Source organism: Sminthopsis crassicaudata, chromosome 1, assembly GCF_048593235.1.
Source record: "Sminthopsis crassicaudata isolate SCR6 chromosome 1, ASM4859323v1, whole genome shotgun sequence".
In the NCBI taxonomy this organism is placed as follows: domain Eukaryota; kingdom Metazoa; phylum Chordata; class Mammalia; order Dasyuromorphia; family Dasyuridae; genus Sminthopsis; species Sminthopsis crassicaudata.
In genome coordinates, this window is record NC_133617.1 from 65,673,544 (window position 1) to 65,692,448 (window position 18,905).

At 50.6% G+C, this 18,905-nt stretch overlaps 1 protein-coding gene across 5 annotated transcripts in view; it reads left to right on the top strand.

The window, feature by feature from the left end:
• The first annotated feature begins 5,097 nt into the window (after nt 1–5,097).
• TNFAIP8L1 (TNF alpha induced protein 8 like 1) overlaps nt 5,098–18,905 on the top strand; it is a 36,575-nt gene continuing 22,767 nt past the window's right edge. Inside the window, exons 1-2 of one of the 5 annotated variants that reach the window (XM_074308342.1) lie at nt 5,112–5,382; nt 12,766–12,863. The gene's annotated coding sequence lies outside the window, so the exon portion shown is untranslated. Of the gene's footprint in view, nt 5,383–12,765; nt 12,864–13,223; nt 13,389–18,905 lie in introns of those variants that run through there. The other 4 variants (XM_074308324.1, XM_074308315.1, XM_074308335.1 and 1 more) reach the window with 4 other exon arrangements.

Here is an 18,905-nt window from a genome sequence, read left to right on the forward strand (position 1 = left end):
CAACAAGCATTTATTAAATATCTAGCGATCAATCAACTCTAACATTTTGCTGGCCCTGTGGGATACAGAGTTAAAAGTGAAAGCAGTTCCTATTCTCAAGGAGCTTGCTATCTAATCAGCAAGACACTGAACTGAAACTTGCAACAAAAAGATAAAAAAGTTCCTTTCCTCAAAGGGCTTATATTTTACCAGGGAATGAGGATAAGAACAATAAATATAGAGATAAATAAACCAAAAAATGTACAAAATAATTTCAAGAATCAGGGGAAATGAGCAGCTCAGGGGAACAATAAATGCCTTGGCTAGTCACACCTGAGCAGCTAGAAGAAAGCTAAGGATTCTGATAGGAGGGGGTGAGAAAGTGTATTAGATCAAATACTCTGCCAATATTTAATTCTTTATGTAAAAATAAACAAGTGCCTCCATCTCATTAACTTGCAAATCTGCTTTCCTTTTTAATAAATGGTAAAATTATATGCATGGCAAAGAATTGTTTTAAAATAATTTTTATGACTTATTATTTGATTCACATAACTTTTATGTACCTTTATACTGGAGCCACATTAAAAATTTCTCAGGAAAAAAAGGATTGGGAGTGGAAAAAGTTTAAGAGGCCCTGGTATAGGGGATAATTTATGCAAAAAGATGGAGTCCTATCTATGGGAAACAGCAAGTAATCAAATTTCATTGCACTATAGCTGCCTCAGTGGATAGTATGGGTCCTGAACTTCCCAAGACCTTAGTTCAAATCCAGCCACAGACATTTATTAGCTATAGGATTCTGGTAAAGTTTGACTCAGTTTCCTCTTCTGCAAAATGAATTGGAAAAAGATATGATAAACCACAGGATCTTTGCCAAGAAAATCTCAAGTTGGATCATGAAGAGCTGGACACGACTGAACAACAGTAGGATTCAGATTCCTGAGGGCCAAGAAATTTGTAATCAGTCTAAAAAGGTAAGTTGGAGCCAAATTATGAAAAGCTTCAAATAGCAAAGGGAAGAGGTTGTCTCATATGCTAGTAGCAATAGGTAATCCTTGAAGCATCTTGAACAGAATAATGATTTAGGTTTTAGGAATTTCAGTGTGATAGCTTGCTTGGAAGATGGGTTAGAAGGGAGAGAGAGGACAGGCAATTTGGAGGCTAAGGTAGCAGCTATGTGAATGGGGAGCAGATGGATGGGAGAAATGTTGTCTTCAATAAATAATAGTTATAATTTTATAGTACCTACTATATGCTAAGTGCTTTGCTTATCTCATTTGATTTTCATAACAATCCTGGTCACTAAGTGCTGTTATTATCACCATTTTGCAGTTGAGGAAACTGAGGCAAATAGAAATAAAGTGATTGGCCCAAAATCATACAGATCATAAGTGTCCAAAGCATGATTGGAAATCAGATATTCCTGTCTCCAAGCTTAGCAGTCTACACCAACCAATATGCCATGTGACATGACCTTTAGACCCTTGCCCAACATGGACTCCATCTTGATACTGTCCTTATATTTATAATATTTCAAGCTTTTAAAGACCTTAAAAACCATTGACTCACGGAGTTCTTAACCTGAGTTTTGCGAACAGCTTAAAAATATTTCGATTGCTGCATTTCAATATAATAGGACTCCTTTGTGATCAGATGTATTTAAACACATGATTCTGATGGAAAATGAGTAAATGCCCAGCAAGTGGGAAATAATCAAATAAATTATAGTACAAGAAAGTAATGGAATATTATTGTTCTAAAAGAAATGATGAACAGGCTGATTTTAGTAAAGCCTGGAAAGATTTACATGAACTGATACTGAACGAAATAAGCAGGACCAGTAATAAATTTACACAATAACAGCAAGAATGTTTGATGATCAACTATGAAAGGCTCGGTTCCTCTCCTAGTTCAGTGATCCAAGGAGACTGAATATAAATCAACACATTCTATGTTCACTTCTTTTTTTTTTTTAAATTTCTCCCATGGTTTTTCCCCTTTTGCTCTGATTTTTCTCTCCCAACTTGATTCATAAAACAATATGTATTAAAAATAAATAAACTTACTACAATAAGTGCAAAAAAAAATCCTTCCAATACACTTGAAGAATTGCTGTATGAATAGAGCAGGTAACAGACAATGAAATGTAAGAGGTGCTCCTTTTTTTTTTTAAACAGTCACATCACCCTGAATGTGTCTGATCTTGTCTGCTCTCAGAACCTAAGCAGGGTCAACCATGGTTAGTACTGGAATAGGGGACTGGGCGGCAATACTGGGTGTTGTGGGCTTCTTGGGACTCCTTTCTCATGTCATCCAGCAACAGAGGCACATGACATCATCCGGGGAAAAGAGTGTAGTTGTAGAGAGTGTCATCTCCATGTGTATCTACTCTTCCCTAGATGCCATGTGAACCTGTGAGAAAGTAAGCAGGTTTATGGGGCAGATGCTTGACTACTGATGTTCATGCTCTCTGAGTAAAATGCCTTTGCCTTGAGCTAATTGTATTCCCTGGTTAACAAGAGTAAGGTAGATGAAGTAATAAGGACTGGAGAGCTATAGAATTTTAAGAGTATAGACTTGGAGTAGTCATCCTTCTAGGGATCTGATGCTTCAGTGCAGCGCCCAGATAAGGTATTACATACAGGTCAGAAAACTGAGGACCTGAAAGGTTGGCCGACACAAGCCCGAATCCAGATCTCTTCTTACCACACTTTGCTGACTGTTTAGGGAAGGCTTTACAAAGGAAGCAACACTTAAGTTAGACTTTGGATGATGGGTGGGATTTAAAGGTGAAGGGGGAATGACATTCAGCACAGGATCTGGATCATTCCTTGGGAGGAAACAAACACCTCATAGAGAACTGTGGGCAGGATCCCAGCTGTTTTCCTAAAAACAGCAGCTGCATCCTCCTCTGGTCAAAGTAACAAGAAAAGCACATCTGGATCAGCCATTCTTTTCCCACCCATCCCCCCCTTCCTCACCAACCTGACAATAATATCCTGGAATAGTTGCTGAATCAAAGGAAAGGAGTTTAAATAAATATGTGATTGTTTTCCCTCAAAGGATATCTACAGAATGTCACCTTGACCCCATAGGAGCGAGAGGACGGGGGACTTGGGATGTTGGGGAGACCCTTACCATGAACCTAATAACAAGTTGATGGAATCTGGCTCCTTAATAGATTTGCTTCCTGTTTGCCTGGAAAATGATGGAATTCCAGAAAAAAAAAATTAAAAACCTAGAAAATTGAATACCATAGAAGGGTCCTGAGACATCACATAGTCTAAGAGGCATGGCTGGGAATCTTTTCATCTGGGACAAAAATAGGGGTGTGTGTGTGTGTGTGTGTGTGTGTGTGTGTGTGTGTGTGTGTGTGTGTGAGAGAGAGAGAGAGAGAGAGAGAGAGAGAGAGAGAGAGAGAGAGAGAGAAAGAATTTTTCAATGCTTCTATACCTTCCGTGCCAGTTAAATTATTTTCTAGGTTTAAAAGTGTTTTTTCAGCAGCAGAACCTTACCTACCAGGTTCACCAAATCTAGAAAAATTAATCAATCCATTTATGAAGCTCCTATTATGTGCCAGGCACTGCCCTAGACAGGATATAAGTTAAAAAACGAAACTGTCCCCACCCTCAAGAAACTTTCATTGTATCAGGGGAAGTGACTGTGAGTCTAGAGAGCTATAAACAAGATAACAGGCGAGATTATAGGGATGGGGAGGGCTTCACAAGTGCTTGAGCTGGCAGAGATGAAGAGGGAGTACATTCTAGACATGAGGAAATAGTCAATGCAAAGACACAGAGATGAGAGATGGGGTACCGGAGATGAGAAAACCAGACTGACCTGACCATCGTGACCTTAAGAGGAAATATTGTTAAATAATACTGCAAAGATAGGTTGAGATCGGGTTGTAAAGGGTTTAAATGCCAAGAGACTGTGTCAGTTTGAAATGAGGGGGTTAGACCAGATAGCCTTCGAGGTTCCTTCTAGTCTGATCCAGTATGATCCTAGAGCTAATAGCGAGCCACCTGAATTTATTGAGTAGGAGAATGACACGGTCAGACCCAAGCTTCAGGAAAACCGCTGTGTGGCAGGGATTGGAGCAGAGAGCGTTGAACAACTTGAAGCAGGAAGTCGGTTCAAGAGGCTATTGTGATGGTCTCTAGGTGCAGTCTGAGCTGGAGGGGTGAGCTGGAAAAGGATGAGGGATAGGAGGGATGTTCATTCATTTCAGTTGTTTTCATTCCCGTTTGGGTTTTTTTTTTTTTTTTTTTTGGCAAAGATACCGGAGTGGTTTGCTATTTCCTTCTCCAGCCAATTTTGACAGATAGGGAAACTGAGGCAAGCTCGGTTAAGTGACTTCTCTGTAGTCTTCAGAGCCGTTATGGTGGGAGAAACAAAACAAGTTGGCTGCTGGATGACTATAAAGAAGGAGGGAGAGTGAGAAGTTCTGAACTTAGGTAAGGGGAAGGATAGGAGTGGGAATAGTCTTGACTTTGGGGGCACAGGGTTTGGGTTCCAGTCCTGGCTCTGCCATTCACTGCACCGTGACCCTCCACGTGTGATTTCCTTTCCCTGGGCCTCAGATTCCTCCTCTATAAAACGAGGGTTGGGCCCGGCCAGGTGATGTCTAAGGGAGCTTCCAGCTCTAAATCCTGTCATTACTGGGACCTCAGAGCCCGACCTGACGCTGAGCAGGGATTCGTTCCCCAAGCCGGTGGTCCGGCATCCACCTCAGTGACGGGGAGCTCACTACCTCCGGAGGCAGGCCCCCCAGTTTCCCAGCTTTGACTGTTCTCCCGTGGAGCTGCCTCTTTGTAGCATCCATCCACGGTTCCCCCCATTTCCTGCTCTCCCTTGGCCTCTGGAACTTCGGGGATCCGGGATCCGGGATCGGGCCGAGGGCGGGGGCGGACAGGGCTTGGATCAGTCCGGGCCAGCCACACACGGAGACATACATGCAAACATACCGACTCACACACCCATCCCACCCCTCCCGGGCCCGGGGCCAGCTCCCCTCCCATTGGTGGCTTCGTAGGAAGCTCGGCCGGCTGTTGGTTGGCCCGGCGCCGTCTCCCCGCCCCTTCTGGACTGGGACACTTTGGCTTGAGTTTTCCTCCCCGCTCTCGGGTCCCCTCCTCCTCTCCCCCTTCCTTCCCTTTGCCCCCTTGGCCTCGGCCTCCGAGATCCGGGCAGTGCATGGGGCCGCGGGCCGGGCTGCAGGCGTCCGGCGGCCGCCGCACCCGCTAGAGGCACGGGCCGGGCCAGGGGCAGCCGCCAGGAGCGCTCCCCGCCTTCGCAGCCCCATCCCCAGCCCCTCGCGCGGGCACCGGACCGGAGGCTGCTGGGCAGCGAGTGCCCCCGCGCTCCAGGCGAGGCTCTCAAGCTCCGGACCTGCGGCAGGTGAGCTCCCCTGAGCCCCGGCGCGAGAGGAGGGGGCGGCAGCGAGGGTCCGGGGCCCGGTCCGGATGGAGCCGGACGGACCGCGGGGCAGCCCGGGGTTTCCGAGCCCCGGGGGACACGCGTGGGCAGCCCCGGTCCTCGCTTCGCGTCTCCTTCCTCGCTGTTCCCTCGCCTCCCTCAGTGTCCCGTGGGTCTCGCTCTCCATCCCTCCCGCTCCCCTTCTCCCTCTGTGTGAGTCTCACTGCGAGTTTCAGGCAACTTTCCCTTTATCTTTGTCTCCTCTCGGGACCGCTTCCTCCTCAGCCCCTTCTTCTGCCTCGAGGCCGCCCGGGGAGGAGGGAGAGCGGCTCCTGGGCTCGGACACGTCCTGCCTTCCCTGATTTTTCGCGCAGCCCCGCGGCCTCCGGAGTCTTTTACCCCACATTAGGAAAGTCGGGGATCGGGCCGGGGCGGGACGCCAGCCTCCCGTCAGGTAGAGGATCCTCCTCGACATCCTGCCCCCCGCCGTCTGGTTCTGCCCCCCTGGGCCCTGGGAAAGCTCCCACACAGCTCCAGTTATCTCCCCAGCTCTGTTCTCCACCCGCCGCTCCAGACACACCCTGGGGCCCACTTACGGGCCGGTCCAAAAGCGACAACCTCTTCCCCCTGATTTGCTGTGGACCCACCTGGTGCCCTCCCGCTCGGTGCCCCGGGGGAGAGTAAAAATCACCAGAGCTAGACTGGAGGCGACCTCCAAACCACTTAGTCCCTGCCTGCCTTTCCACTCCCAAGGAAACTTCCTTCCTCGGATGTGGGCAACTAGGATGTAACTTACAGTCAGAGAATTCATTACTCCGGGGACTAAGAAGTTAAAGTGTTACCTGTGACGGACCAGGCTTAATGCTTATAACAAGTCAGGGTGATTCCTTCTGCTTCTCTGGCTGCTCTGCCATCCACGGGGGCACACTCGTTGCCCCGCAAAGCACACTAGCTCACATAATAAACGCATTAGAATGTGCTGTGAGGTCTGAGGGGGGTGGAGAACTGGGGAGGCTTCCTGGAGGAAATGGTTTGTCACTTTGTAACTGAACTTTAAAGGAGGATGGGTAATCATCGTTCCACAGGTGAAGCTGGGAGGGAGGGGGTCGTTTCAGGTTCTGAGGGAGCAAAGCGTGTTCTGGACATAGCGAGAGGAGAGCATACGCATGAAAGGGAATCCTGAAAACAATCGGAAAAGTCAGAGAGGGTGCTGCCAGATGATGGAGGAAGTGAATGGCAGGTGGAGGAGAGTGGCTGCACTTACTTGAGATAAGGAAGATCTGTGAGCAAAAAGGGACACGGACACAAGTGTGGAAGAAAGCTTAGATCCGCAGAGCCCTGAAGGATGGAGGTCAGGGAGGAGTGTGTGGAGAGAAGCTGGTGTCCTAGTGTCGTGCAGTGGAGCAGATTCAAATTTGACCTCAGATACTTATTAGCTGTGTAAACTCTGTTTGCCTCAGTTTCCTCATCTGTAAAATGTTCTGGAGAAGGAATAGCAAACCACTCCAGTATCTTTTCCAAGAAAACCCCAAATGGCGTTATGAAGACAGACTCGGCTGAAAAAGGAACAAGTAGTAGTCTATGTGGAGATGGGGTGGGTGATGAGGGCCTGCTTAGCGCAAAGTGGAAAAACCAGGGCATTACAGGGTCTAGGAGGTCCTGTTGTCGCACACCTTGAGAAAGGGCAAATGCAGGGTTCTGGGGTACAGGAAGCAGCTGCTGCTGATAGCCCAGCCCCAGCAAGGTCTCTCCCAGGCCTTCCTCCCCACTGGGCTTGGACTGCTGCCTTGACTTCTCAGATATTAAATGGGTCCAGATCCTAGTCATAATAATTAGGGCCATTAGGGTGCTTTGAAGTTGCTTATAAAGTGGCTGGGGTGAAATGATAGGATGCCAGCAACTTTGCCTTAAGCGTCCTTCCCCTTGTCCTGGCGGAAGAGCCTGTCAGAAGGTCAGCCTTCAGCCCAGGCCCGCCCCCCTCCACTCTGCTTCTCCCCTCATCCCTCTGCCTTCCTAAGCCCAGGGAGGTCTGAGTGACTGAGCCGGGTAAGCCGTCCCACTGTTGTCTGAGCTCTGACTCACTTCCTGGCTGGCTCCTCCTTCTTGTCATCGAGGGCCAGGTGTGAATGTGATGAATTTTCAAGCTGTTGCTTGCTGTGGGCAGAGCCTGAGTAGGTGCCTTCACCTGACACTGCTGTGGGGCCCCGGGTGGGTGTAGTGGTTTAGGGAGGGCCAGATGGGTGAGCTCAGGAAGCAGACAGTGACTGAGGCTTCTGCTTCAAGAATAACACGCTCACACTCCCAGCACTCCCTAATATAGCCAAGCCGTGGGTCCTGCGCTCCAGGGAATTCCCCTCTGAAGGAATGGAGAAGCTTCAACAATGACTTCTGAAATGTTCCTTCCTTCCTGCTCTTGTTTCTTTTCCTCTTCCCCCCAAGCTGAGTTTCTTTATGATTTCTTTTAGCCATAGATCATAGAAAGTCACATCTGAAAAGGCCCTTAGAATGGAGAATATCAGAACTGGGAGGGCCAATAGGAACACTGTCAGAGCAACCTTAGAACACAGAGTGCCAAGCTGGAAGGAGCCTTAGAACCCAGGAGGTCAGAGCTGGGAGGGCCCTTAGAACCCGGGATATCAGGCCTGTGAGGGCCCTTAGAACCCAGGAGGTCAGAGCTGGGAGGGCCCTTAGAACCCAGGAGGTCAGAGCTGGGAGGGCCCTTGGAACCCAGGAGTCAGAGCTGGGAGGGCCTTTAGAACCCAGGAGTCAGAGCTGGGAGGGCCCTTAGAACCCAGGATGTCAGAGCTGGGAGGGCCCTTAGAACCCAGGAGTCAGAGCTGGAGGGCCCTTAGAACCCAGGGGGTCAGAGCTGGGAGGGCCCTTAGAACCCAGGAGGTCAGAGCTGGGAGGGCCCTTAGAACCCGGGATGTCAGAGCTGGGAGGGCCCTTAGAACCCAGGATGTCAGAGCTGGGAGGGCCCTTAGAACCCAGGATGTCAGAGCTGGGAGGGCCCTTAGAACCCAGGAGGTCAGAGCTGGGAGGGCCCTTAGAACCTAGGAGGTCAGAGCTGGGAGGGCCCTTAGAACCCAGGAGGTCAGAGCTGGGAGGGCCCTTAGAACCCGGGATGTCAGAGCTGGGAGGGCCCTTAGAACCCGGGATGTCAGAGCTGGGAGGGCCCTTAGAACCCAGGATGTCAGAGCTGGGAGGGCCCTTAGAACCCAGGAGTCAGAGCTGGGAGGGCCCTTAGAACCCAGAAAGTCAGAGCTGGGAGGGCCTTTAGAACCCAGGAGGTCAGAGCTGGAGGGCCCTTAGAACCCAGAAAGTCAGAGCTGGGAGGGCCCTTAGAACCCGGGATATCAGGCCTGTGAGGGCCCTTAGAACCCAGGATGTCAGGGCTGGGAGGGCCCTTAGAACCCGGGAGGTCAGGGCTGGGAGGGCCCTTGGAACCCAGAGTGTCAGAGCTGGGAGGGCCCTTAGAACCCAGGAGGTCAGAATTGGAGGGCCCTTAGAACCCAGGAGGTCAGAGCTGGGAGGGCCCTTAGAACCCAGGATGTCAGAGCTGGGAGGGTCCTTAGAACCCACAAGGTCAGGGCTGGGAGGGCCCTTAGAACCCGGGAGGTCAGAATTGGAGGGCCCTTAGAACCCAGGAGGTCAGAGCTGGGAGGGCCCTTAGAACCCAGGATGTCAGAGCTGGGAGGGTCCTTAGAACCCACAAGGTCAGGGCTGGGAGGGCCCTTAGAACCCAGGAGGTCAGAGCTGGGAGGACCTTTAGAACCCAGGAGGTCAGGGCTGGGAGGGCCCTTAGAACCCAGGAGGTCAGACCTTTAGAACCCAGGAGGTCAGGGCTGGGAGGGCCCTTAGAACCCAGGAGGTCAGAGCTGGGAGGACCTTTAGAACTCAGGAGGTCGGAGCTGGGAGGGCCCTTAGAACCCAGGAGGTCAGAGCTGGGAGGGCCCTTAGAACCCAGGAGGTCAGAGCTGGGAGGGCCCTTAGAACCCGGGAGGTCAGAGCTGGGAGGGCCCTTAGAACCCAGGAGGTCAGAGCTGGGAGGACCTTTAGAACTCAGGAGGTCGGAGCTGGGAGGGCCCTTAGAACCCAGGAGGTCAGAGCTGGGAGGGCCCTTAGAACCCGGGAGGTCAGAGCTGGGAGGGCCCTTAGAACCCAGGAGGTCAGAGCTGGGAGGACCTTTAGAACTCAGGAGGTCGGAGCTGGGAGGGCCCTTAGAACCCAGGAGGTCAGAGCTGGGAGGGCCCTTAGAACCCAGGAGGTCAGAGCTGGGAGGGCCCTTAGAACCCGGGAGGTCAGAGCTGGGAGGGCCCTTAGAACCCGGGAGGTCAGAGCTGGGAGGGCCCTTAAAACCCAGGAGTCAGAGCTGGGAGGGCCCTTAGAACCCGGGAGGTCAGAGCTGGGAGGGCCCTTAGAACCCAGGAGTCAGAGCTGGGAGGGCCCTTAGAACCCAGGATGTCAGAGCTGGGAGGGCCCTTAGAACCCAGGATGTCAGAGCTGGGAGGGCCCTTAGAACCCAGGATGTCAGAGCTGGGAGGGCCCTTAGAACCCAGGAGGTCAGAGCTGGGAGGGCCCTTAGAACCTAGGAGGTCAGAGCTGGGAGGGCCCTTAGAACCCAGGAGGTCAGAGCTGGGAGGGCCCTTAGAACCCGGGAGGTCAGAGCTGGGAGGGCCCTTAGAACCCAGGATGTCAGAGCTGGGAGGGCCCTTAGAACCCAGGATGTCAGAGCTGGGAGGGCCCTTAGAACCCAGGAGTCAGAGCTGGGAGGGCCCTTAGAACCCAGAAAGTCAGAGCTGGGAGGGCCTTTAGAACCCAGGAGGTCAGAGCTGGAGGGCCCTTAGAACCCAGAAAGTCAGAGCTGGGAGGGCCCTTAGAACCCGGGATATCAGGCCTGTGAGGGCCCTTAGAACCCAGGATGTCAGGGCTGGGAGGGCCCTTAGAACCCGGGAGGTCAGGGCTGGGAGGGCCCTTGGAACCCAGAGTGTCAGAGCTGGGAGGGCCCTTAGAACCCAGGAGGTCAGAATTGGAGGGCCCTTAGAACCCAGGAGGTCAGAGCTGGGAGGGCCCTTAGAACCCAGGATGTCAGAGCTGGGAGGGTCCTTAGAACCCACAAGGTCAGGGCTGGGAGGGCCCTTAGAACCCGGGAGGTCAGAATTGGAGGGCCCTTAGAACCCAGGAGGTCAGAGCTGGGAGGGCCCTTAGAACCCAGGATGTCAGAGCTGGGAGGGTCCTTAGAACCCACAAGGTCAGGGCTGGGAGGGCCCTTAGAACCCAGGAGGTCAGAGCTGGGAGGACCTTTAGAACCCAGGAGGTCAGGGCTGGGAGGGCCCTTAGAACCCAGGAGGTCAGACCTTTAGAACCCAGGAGGTCAGGGCTGGGAGGGCCCTTAGAACCCAGGAGGTCAGAGCTGGGAGGACCTTTAGAACTCAGGAGGTCGGAGCTGGGAGGGCCCTTAGAACCCAGGAGGTCAGAGCTGGGAGGGCCCTTAGAACCCAGGAGGTCAGAGCTGGGAGGGCCCTTAGAACCCGGGAGGTCAGAGCTGGGAGGGCCCTTAGAACCCAGGAGGTCAGAGCTGGGAGGACCTTTAGAACTCAGGAGGTCGGAGCTGGGAGGGCCCTTAGAACCCAGGAGGTCAGAGCTGGGAGGGCCCTTAGAACCCGGGAGGTCAGAGCTGGGAGGGCCCTTAGAACCCAGGAGGTCAGAGCTGGGAGGACCTTTAGAACTCAGGAGGTCGGAGCTGGGAGGGCCCTTAGAACCCAGGAGGTCAGAGCTGGGAGGGCCCTTAGAACCCAGGAGGTCAGAGCTGGGAGGGCCCTTAGAACCCGGGAGGTCAGAGCTGGGAGGGCCCTTAGAACCCGGGAGGTCAGAGCTGGGAGGGCCCTTAAAACCCAGGAGTCAGAGCTGGGAGGGCCCTTAGAACCCGGGAGGTCAGAGCTGGGAGGGCCCTTAGAACCCAGGAGTCAGAGCTGGGAGGGCCCTTAGAACCCAGGAGGTCAGAGCTGGGAGGGCCCTTAAAACCCAGGAGTCAGAGCTGGGAGGGCCCTTAGAACCCAGGAGGTCAGAGCTGGGAGGGCCCTTAGAACCCGGGATGTCAGAGCTGGGAGGGCCCTTAGAACACAGGAGGGCAGAGCTGGGAGGGCCCTTAGAACCCGGGAGGTCAGAGCTGGGAGGGCCCTTAGAACCCGGGAGGTCAGAGCTGGGAGGGCCCTTAGAACCCGGGAGGTCAGAGCTGGGAGGGCCCTTAGAACCCGGGAGGTCAGAGCTGGGAGGGCCCTTAGAACCCAGGAGGTCAGAGCTGGGAGGGCCCTTAGAACCCAGGAGGTCAGAGCTGGGAGGGCCCTTAGAACCCAGGAGGTCAGAGCTGGGAGGGCCCTTAGAAGATAAAAAGTAGGAAGTGAGAGATACTTTAGAACACAGAATGTCAGAATTTTACAGGTGGTGAAATTGAGGTACATAAAAAATGAAATGACTGGGCCAAGATCAAATGGGGAATCACTGAACAAACAGGGACTGGGTCAATGCTCTGAGCTTCTAGCCCTGACAAGTAATGCTGTATGAATTAGGAAGAGGAAGAACCTTCCCCTGCTTTTGCCTCTTGTCCCCTCTCCTCCTCCCCATGTCCTCCCTGGGTCCAGGCTTATAAATGAAGCAGGACCATTCAGGGCTGCCACTGGCCCTATCTACCCTTCATCACCACCTAATTTTCAAGGGGAGGGAGAGGAAAGACAGACAAAGAAAGCATCCCTTTTCCTTGGCAGGGCAGCTGAGAAGGCTGGGACCATCTTTTCAAATATCCTTCCTAGAAGCCCAAAGGCCATGTCCAGCATCTCTCTCTCTCTGTCTCTCTCTCTGTCTCTCTCTCTGTGTCTCTCTCTGTCTCTCTGTCTCTCTCTCTTTCTGTCTCTCTCTCTGTCTCTCTCTCTGTCTCTGTCTCTGTCTGTTTCTCTCTGTCTCTCTGCCTCTCTCTGTCTCTCTCTGTATTTCTCTCTCTCTGTCTCTCTCTCTCTCTCTCTGTCTCTCTCTCTCTCTCTGTCTCTCTCTCTCTGTCTCTCTCTCTCTCTCTCTCTCTCTCTCTCTCTCTCTCTCTCTCTGTCTCTCTCTCTCTCTCTGTCTCTCTCTGTCTCTCTCTCTCTCTATGTCTCTCTGTCTCTGTCTCTCTCTGTCTTTGTCTCTCTCTCTCTCTCTCTCTCTCTCTCTCTCTCTCTCTCTCTCTCTCTCTCTCTCTCTCTCTGTCTCTCTGTCTCTCTCTCTCCCTCTCTCTCTCTCTCTATGTCTCTCTGTCTCTCTCTCTCTCTATGTCTCTCTGTCTCTGTCTCTTTCTGTCTTTGACTCTGTCTCTCTCTGTCTCTCCTTTCTAAGGTATGGTTTCTCCTTGAGATTCCCAGTATCCTGGAGGTCATATTCCCATTTAACAGAGGAGGAAACTGAATCCCAGAGAGGAGACTTGACTGCACAGGGTGAGTGGCAGGGTTGATGGTTAGTGCCCTGGCTCCCATCCCAGGCTCTCCTCATTCCACCCTCTGACCACTGGGTCTTGAGAAGCACATTCTTCAGATCCAGAGGGGCCAGTTGAAACAGGAGCTGGCAAGTCGGGGCCCTGGTGGCAAACTGCCCCCCCATCCCGCTGGCCAAGGGGCTGTCAATCCTGGGGCTTTTATAAAAACCAAAGGGAGACCCTGCTGACTTGCAGCTCCTGGGCAGCCAATGAACAAACAAGAAATGCCCTGACACGTTGGGGAGCAGCTGGGAGATGTTGGAGGAGGGGCCAGCAAAGGTGTAACTGGGCCCCTGCCCGAGTGCCCATGGCAACGAGAAAGCACAAATACCTGTTGCCTGGACAGGAACGCTGGGAGCCATCCAAACATTGGGGCCGTTTCCCGATCGCCCCCTAACTAGAGCCCCTCTCTGCCCGGGCTCTGCACTTGCTGCCCCTCAGGGTCGGGGCCTGGAGCACTCCTCAGATGAGTGTCGGTCTGCTTCGGGTGAGTGTACAGGAGGCTTGGGCGTGGGGGGCTGTTAGGTGGGAGAGGCAGTGATGGAGCAGAAGAAGCTTGCTATGTATGATTCCTGGAAAGTTATTTCTCTTCCCCGGGCCTCTGTTTGCCTATCTGTAATATGAGGGGGTTGGATTGGCTTAGTTTTAACTTTCTTCTTGTGACATGAGATCCCCCTTTGGCCATTATTTTGGTGAAAATGGGGGACCCCTGCTCAGAATCATGGTTTTAAATGCGTAAAACAGAATACATTGAATTATAAAGGAAACTAAGGCTACTGAAATTGTTATTAAAATATTTTTAAAAATATATTCACAGTCCCCCAAGTTAAAATTCTTGGTCATTAAAGAGTCTGTAAAGGCCCTTCTAGTTCTGGTGGTCTCTGTTCTACACTATTTTACATTTGGGTAAACTGAGGCACAGAAAGGGGAAATAACTTTTCCAAAGTCATGCATTAAACCAATGCCAGAGCCAGGATTAGAACTGGGGCCACTCCCAGAAATGCCTTTCCTTTCTATTCTGGCACCCGGGACTTTTGTGGGACGTATACTTGGCCCCAGTACTTCTCCATCCAGTCTTTTGCCTGACAAGCTCTTACCCCGCCATCCTGTCCTGGCAGATTTTCATCTAGTTTCCCCATGGGGTAGAGATGGTTTAGTAATAGGGCAGAATATATAGAGATGACTCCGGGGATTCTCCCTGGGAACAAATACACTTCAGATGAGAGATCTGCCTGGGGGGGGGGGGACGAACTGATCCCATTCCGTTCCACTGGTGACCCCAGAATGGTGCTCTCTTCCTCCTCTAAACGCTTAATAAGTGTTTGAACCTGGCATTTATTAAGCACTTACTGGATGTCAGGCACTGCGCTAAAAAGCACCTTACAGAGTGTTGTTTAGTTGTTTTCATTTCCATCTGATTCTTCCCACCCCCTTTGGGGTGTTCTTGGCAGATACTAGAGTGGTTTAATAAACATTGACAGGTGGGAAAATGGAACAAACAGGGTTAAATCACTTGCCCAGGGTCATCCAGCTAGTAATGTCTGGGGCTAGATTCGTACTCGGGTCTCCCTGACTCCAGGGCCAGAGTCAGGAGTAGAACCCAGCTGTTTTAGCACCTAGCCCTCTGCTGCGAGGGGTATTGGTGGAGAAACAGGACATCCACAAGAGCAGACAGAGTCTGACAGGGCTTTAGGAAATTTTCCATGGGTTCGCTAGCAAATGTTTAACAATCAGCTCTAGTGGGGATGGGGGAGAAGATGTTCATGACTAATGCAGTTGGCATAATGCATTATAACAATGCAGTTTAACCTGCATCATTAACATTTTTTCCATCACTTTCTTAAGTCTAGACAATCAACAAAACAAATCAAACTCATTTGCTGATTTCCCCAGGAGTAGGTAAATGCTCACGTTAAAAATTTAACCATCAGCTCCAACCCAGTCTTAGAATCCTTCCATTGGCCAGAGTGGTCCTCTTGCCCCAGGAGTAGGAGGAAGAAGAGGCAGAGATCCTCTTCACTCTTCTCTGATGCACTCAGGAGGCGGGAAATGTCTGTTATTGATCACCAAGGGTGATCATATCCCTTCTAGAAGACACACCCTCCCCTCCATCCTATTAGCTGTGTGGCTTTGGACAAACCACTTCCTCTGCGAGCCTCAGTTTTCCAATCTGTAAAATGAGATCACTTAACTAGACAAGAGCCTTAATAATAAAAGTTTTCATTTCTATAGTGTTTTCATAATAAAAGTTTTGAATAATAATTAAAAAGTTTTAAATAATAATAAAAGTTTTCATTTCTATAGTGTTTATATACACTCAATGATTCTCAAATCAATTCTGCGTACTAGGGGTTATTTATTTATTTATTTTTACATAGTGAAAAAGAAACTTCCAGGGAAGAAATTCTCTTCTCCAATACAGATTGGCATTTACTCTGCAATGAATGGTCTTAGCGGCCTAGTATCCCCACTTTGCAGATGAGAAAACTGAGTTTCAGCGTGCTCCAGCTAGCTGCCCACCACCACCCAGCTGGCAAGCGTCTGAGGCAGGGGTTGGACCCTGGTTCCCTTGATTTTCCCCAGCCCTTCGAGCTCTGACACGGATCGCTCTGTCGGCTCTGGTATCAGAAGGGGCGGAGGGCTCTGAAACGATCCCACTTAGTTCTGCGGTCGTAGAGTGTAGCACCGGGGCTTACAAAAATGGCGTGAAATCATTCCTGACCTCAAGTGGCTGATCCGTGTGGTTGTCTGTCCTTGGTTCTCGAAGGGGACCGTGACATGGGGGGGGGGGGGTGCCGTGATACGCACGTGAATTGGATTTAAGGAGGGAGGCTGGGCAAGGGCCTCACTGTCCGCTCGGAGCGTCTGTGGCCAGATACAGGCCAGGAGGACTGGGGGGGGGGGGGGGCTCTGGATGCAGGGAGACCTTGCCTTTTTAAGCTAAGTTCTTCACTTTTTTTTAAGTGGCTCATAGGGGAGTGTTTGAGGAAACAGGAGAGGAAGGGGCGAAAGCATTTTGCCCAGAGAGGATTCAAGGAGGAGGAAGTCAGCGGGGAGGAGCCGGGAAGGCTTCATGGAGGAGGGGGCACCAGAGTTGGGCCCAGGAGGAAGGGAAATGTTTCAGTGGCAGAGACGAGGGCGTGGAAATGTGTTTGCACAGATAGAGAAGCGGTAGTTCAGACTGGGAGGAAGGGGAGATGGCGGTGGAGGAGACAGCCCGGCCAGCAGAATGGGGCTGGGAGAGAGGGACGGCCTGGGGCCCCTCCGAGCGAGGGATGCAGCCGGGCCTGATCTGCCGGCCTTTACCTCAGTTGCCCTTGATGGGAGCTCTTGTTGCCAAGTCTCACCCGCTTGTGCGGAAAGAAAAGGAGAAAGGCAGGACTGAGGCTCCCTGGCAAGAGGGCCCTGAGGGGTCTTTGTGGCTTGGGACCAGGGTATTTGGAGAGGGGGCTACGGAGTGAATTGGATTGGCGGTGGTCAGGAAGCGGCCTAGCAATGCCCTCTCTTCAGGGCTGCTGCACCAAGCCATTAATTATTGAAGGTCTTTGGATTACAGCGTGAAATATTCATTAAATGGGGGAGCAGGCTGCCCATCCCTCTGGGGGGCAAGACAGAGAGCATCCCTTCTTTGGCCCCACAGGTGGACATCTGTGTACTGGTCCTGGCTCTGCTATTGATTTCTGATGTGAACTTGGTCAGGTTACTTCTTTTTATGAACCTCAGTTTTCTCATCTACAAAATGGGGTGGTTAAGACAAAAATAATAGAAATCGTGCTGGACTTGGAGTCAGGAATCTTAGGCTCGAATCCCAATTTCTGGCATTGAACTAGCTGAAGGTCATCGTATTTCTGTAGCATCAGTTTCCTCATCTGCAAAATAAGGATGGTCATATTTGCAAGCATCTTCTTTTCTGGAGTTTGGGAGGAAAATGCTCTACATGTATTTCAGTGCTGTGGAATGGGAGTTATTATTATTATTATCTGAGTGGCCTGGAGGTGACTCTTGAAAGCCGTGTCACATAGGCCCAGGTCCTGGCAAGTCCCTACAAGAGGCTCCCTGCACTGCCCAGTGACGGCCTGTGAACCTAAGTGCAAAGGCTCAATCCCAGACTGGGTGCCAGCTCCAATATTATGACCCCAGTCACTCTCGTGAAGTGGGCAGCTAGGAGTCACCACAGTGAGCAGAGCTCTGGTATCACAATCGGAAGGACTCATCTTCCCGAGTTCAAATCTGGCCTGAGACACTGACTGAGACCTTAGACGAGTCACCAAACCCTCTTTGCCTCAGTTTCTCATCTATAAAATGAGTTGGAGAAGAAAATGGCCAACCGTTCCAGTATCTGTGCCAAGAAAACCCCAAATGGGTCAGGAAGAATCGGACATGACTGAACAACATTCATGAGTATTACTAAGAAGGGCTATGACCAAAGGAAACCATGAAAGCTTGAAGTAATCGGTTCTATAATGATTCAGACTCTCATAATAATAATAGTAATTTAATTAATGTTTAATGCATAATTTATATGTGAAATATTTAATTTAATTAATGTTTGGTGATGACATAATTATAATGATAATCAATAGTAGCTGATGATTACAATTAGCAAAGTGATTTACATAAAAAATTCATTTTCATTATTTCATTTGAACTTCACAGCTACCCTCTAAGGTAGATAGATATACAGGATTTATCATCCCCATTTTATAGATGAGCATTGGATCTGAGTAACTTGTCCATTATCACACAGCTAGTCAATGTTAGGCCTTGATGTCCACTACCTTAGTCACTCTGCCCCACTTCTCCTCACCCTATATTCTCCCCTTCACTATCCTGGTCCCTCCTGAAGACTCTTTCACTTAATAAAGTTTTGTTGTTGGGTTTTCCCCCTTAAGATGGGCCACCCAAAGTGAACACAGCCGTCTGACATGGTCTGCCTGGGGTACAGGGCATCTTCCCCAGGACACCATGGCTCTCTCAATGCTGTCCAAGATCACATTCAGGTTTTGGTTTGGTTTTTGGCTGGTATATCAACCAACACATTGAGTTTGCTTTCCGTTTCCTAGAACTTTTTTTAGCCTTGTTTCCTTCATCAGGTATGTGTGAATTGTTGGGTTTTGAACTTAAATGAATTCCTTTACCAAAGAATCCAAGTTGTTGGTTATCCCAAGAGTAAGGAAGAGTGGAATGATAGGCTCAAGGGGGCTGGGGCCTCCAATATCCAATCCTTGATGGACAGAAGTCCTAGCACTAGAGCCCCTTCCAGAGCAGATGTTTCATGTTCTAAAAGGGGGAGCTCCCAGGGCCAGGGACTCGGTCTTATTCTCTGTGGTTTGTTTCACAACAGTCACATAAACTGTAGGAGCCAGGTGGGCACCACAGTGAGTATGTTTTGAAGAAGGAAGAAGAGAAGGGAGGAGAAAAGGAAGGAAGGAAGGAAGAGAGGGAGGGAGGGAGGAAGGAAAGAAGGAAGAGAAGGAAGGAAGGAGAAAAGGAAAGAAGGAAGAGAAGGAAGGAAGGAAGAAGGGAAGGGAAGAGAAAAGGAAGGAAGGAATGAAGGAAGGAAGAAAGAAGGGAAGGGAAGAAGGAAGGAAGGAGAAAAGGACGAAAATAAGGAAGGAAGAAAGAAAAGAAGGAAGGGAGGGAAGAAGGAGAGAAAGAAGGAAGGAGAGAGAGGGAGTTGAAGAAGAAGGAAGAAGGAAGGAAAGAAGAAGGAGGCCCTCCACCCAGATGAAAGCTGCCCTTGTACTGAATTCTGGGAAAGTTCAGAGCAGGGCACTTTCCAATATAGTCATACCTTGGAGCTATTGTGGGTTTGGCTCTAGACCACTGCAATAAAGTGAAAATTGTAATAAAGAGAGTCACACAAATTTTTTGGTTTCCTAGTAAAAACATAAGTTATGTTTATACTGTACTGTAGTCTATTAAATGTGCAATAGTGTTTTTATGTCTTTTAAAAATACTGCACATGGGGCAGCTAGGTGGTGCAGTGGATAGAGCACCAGCC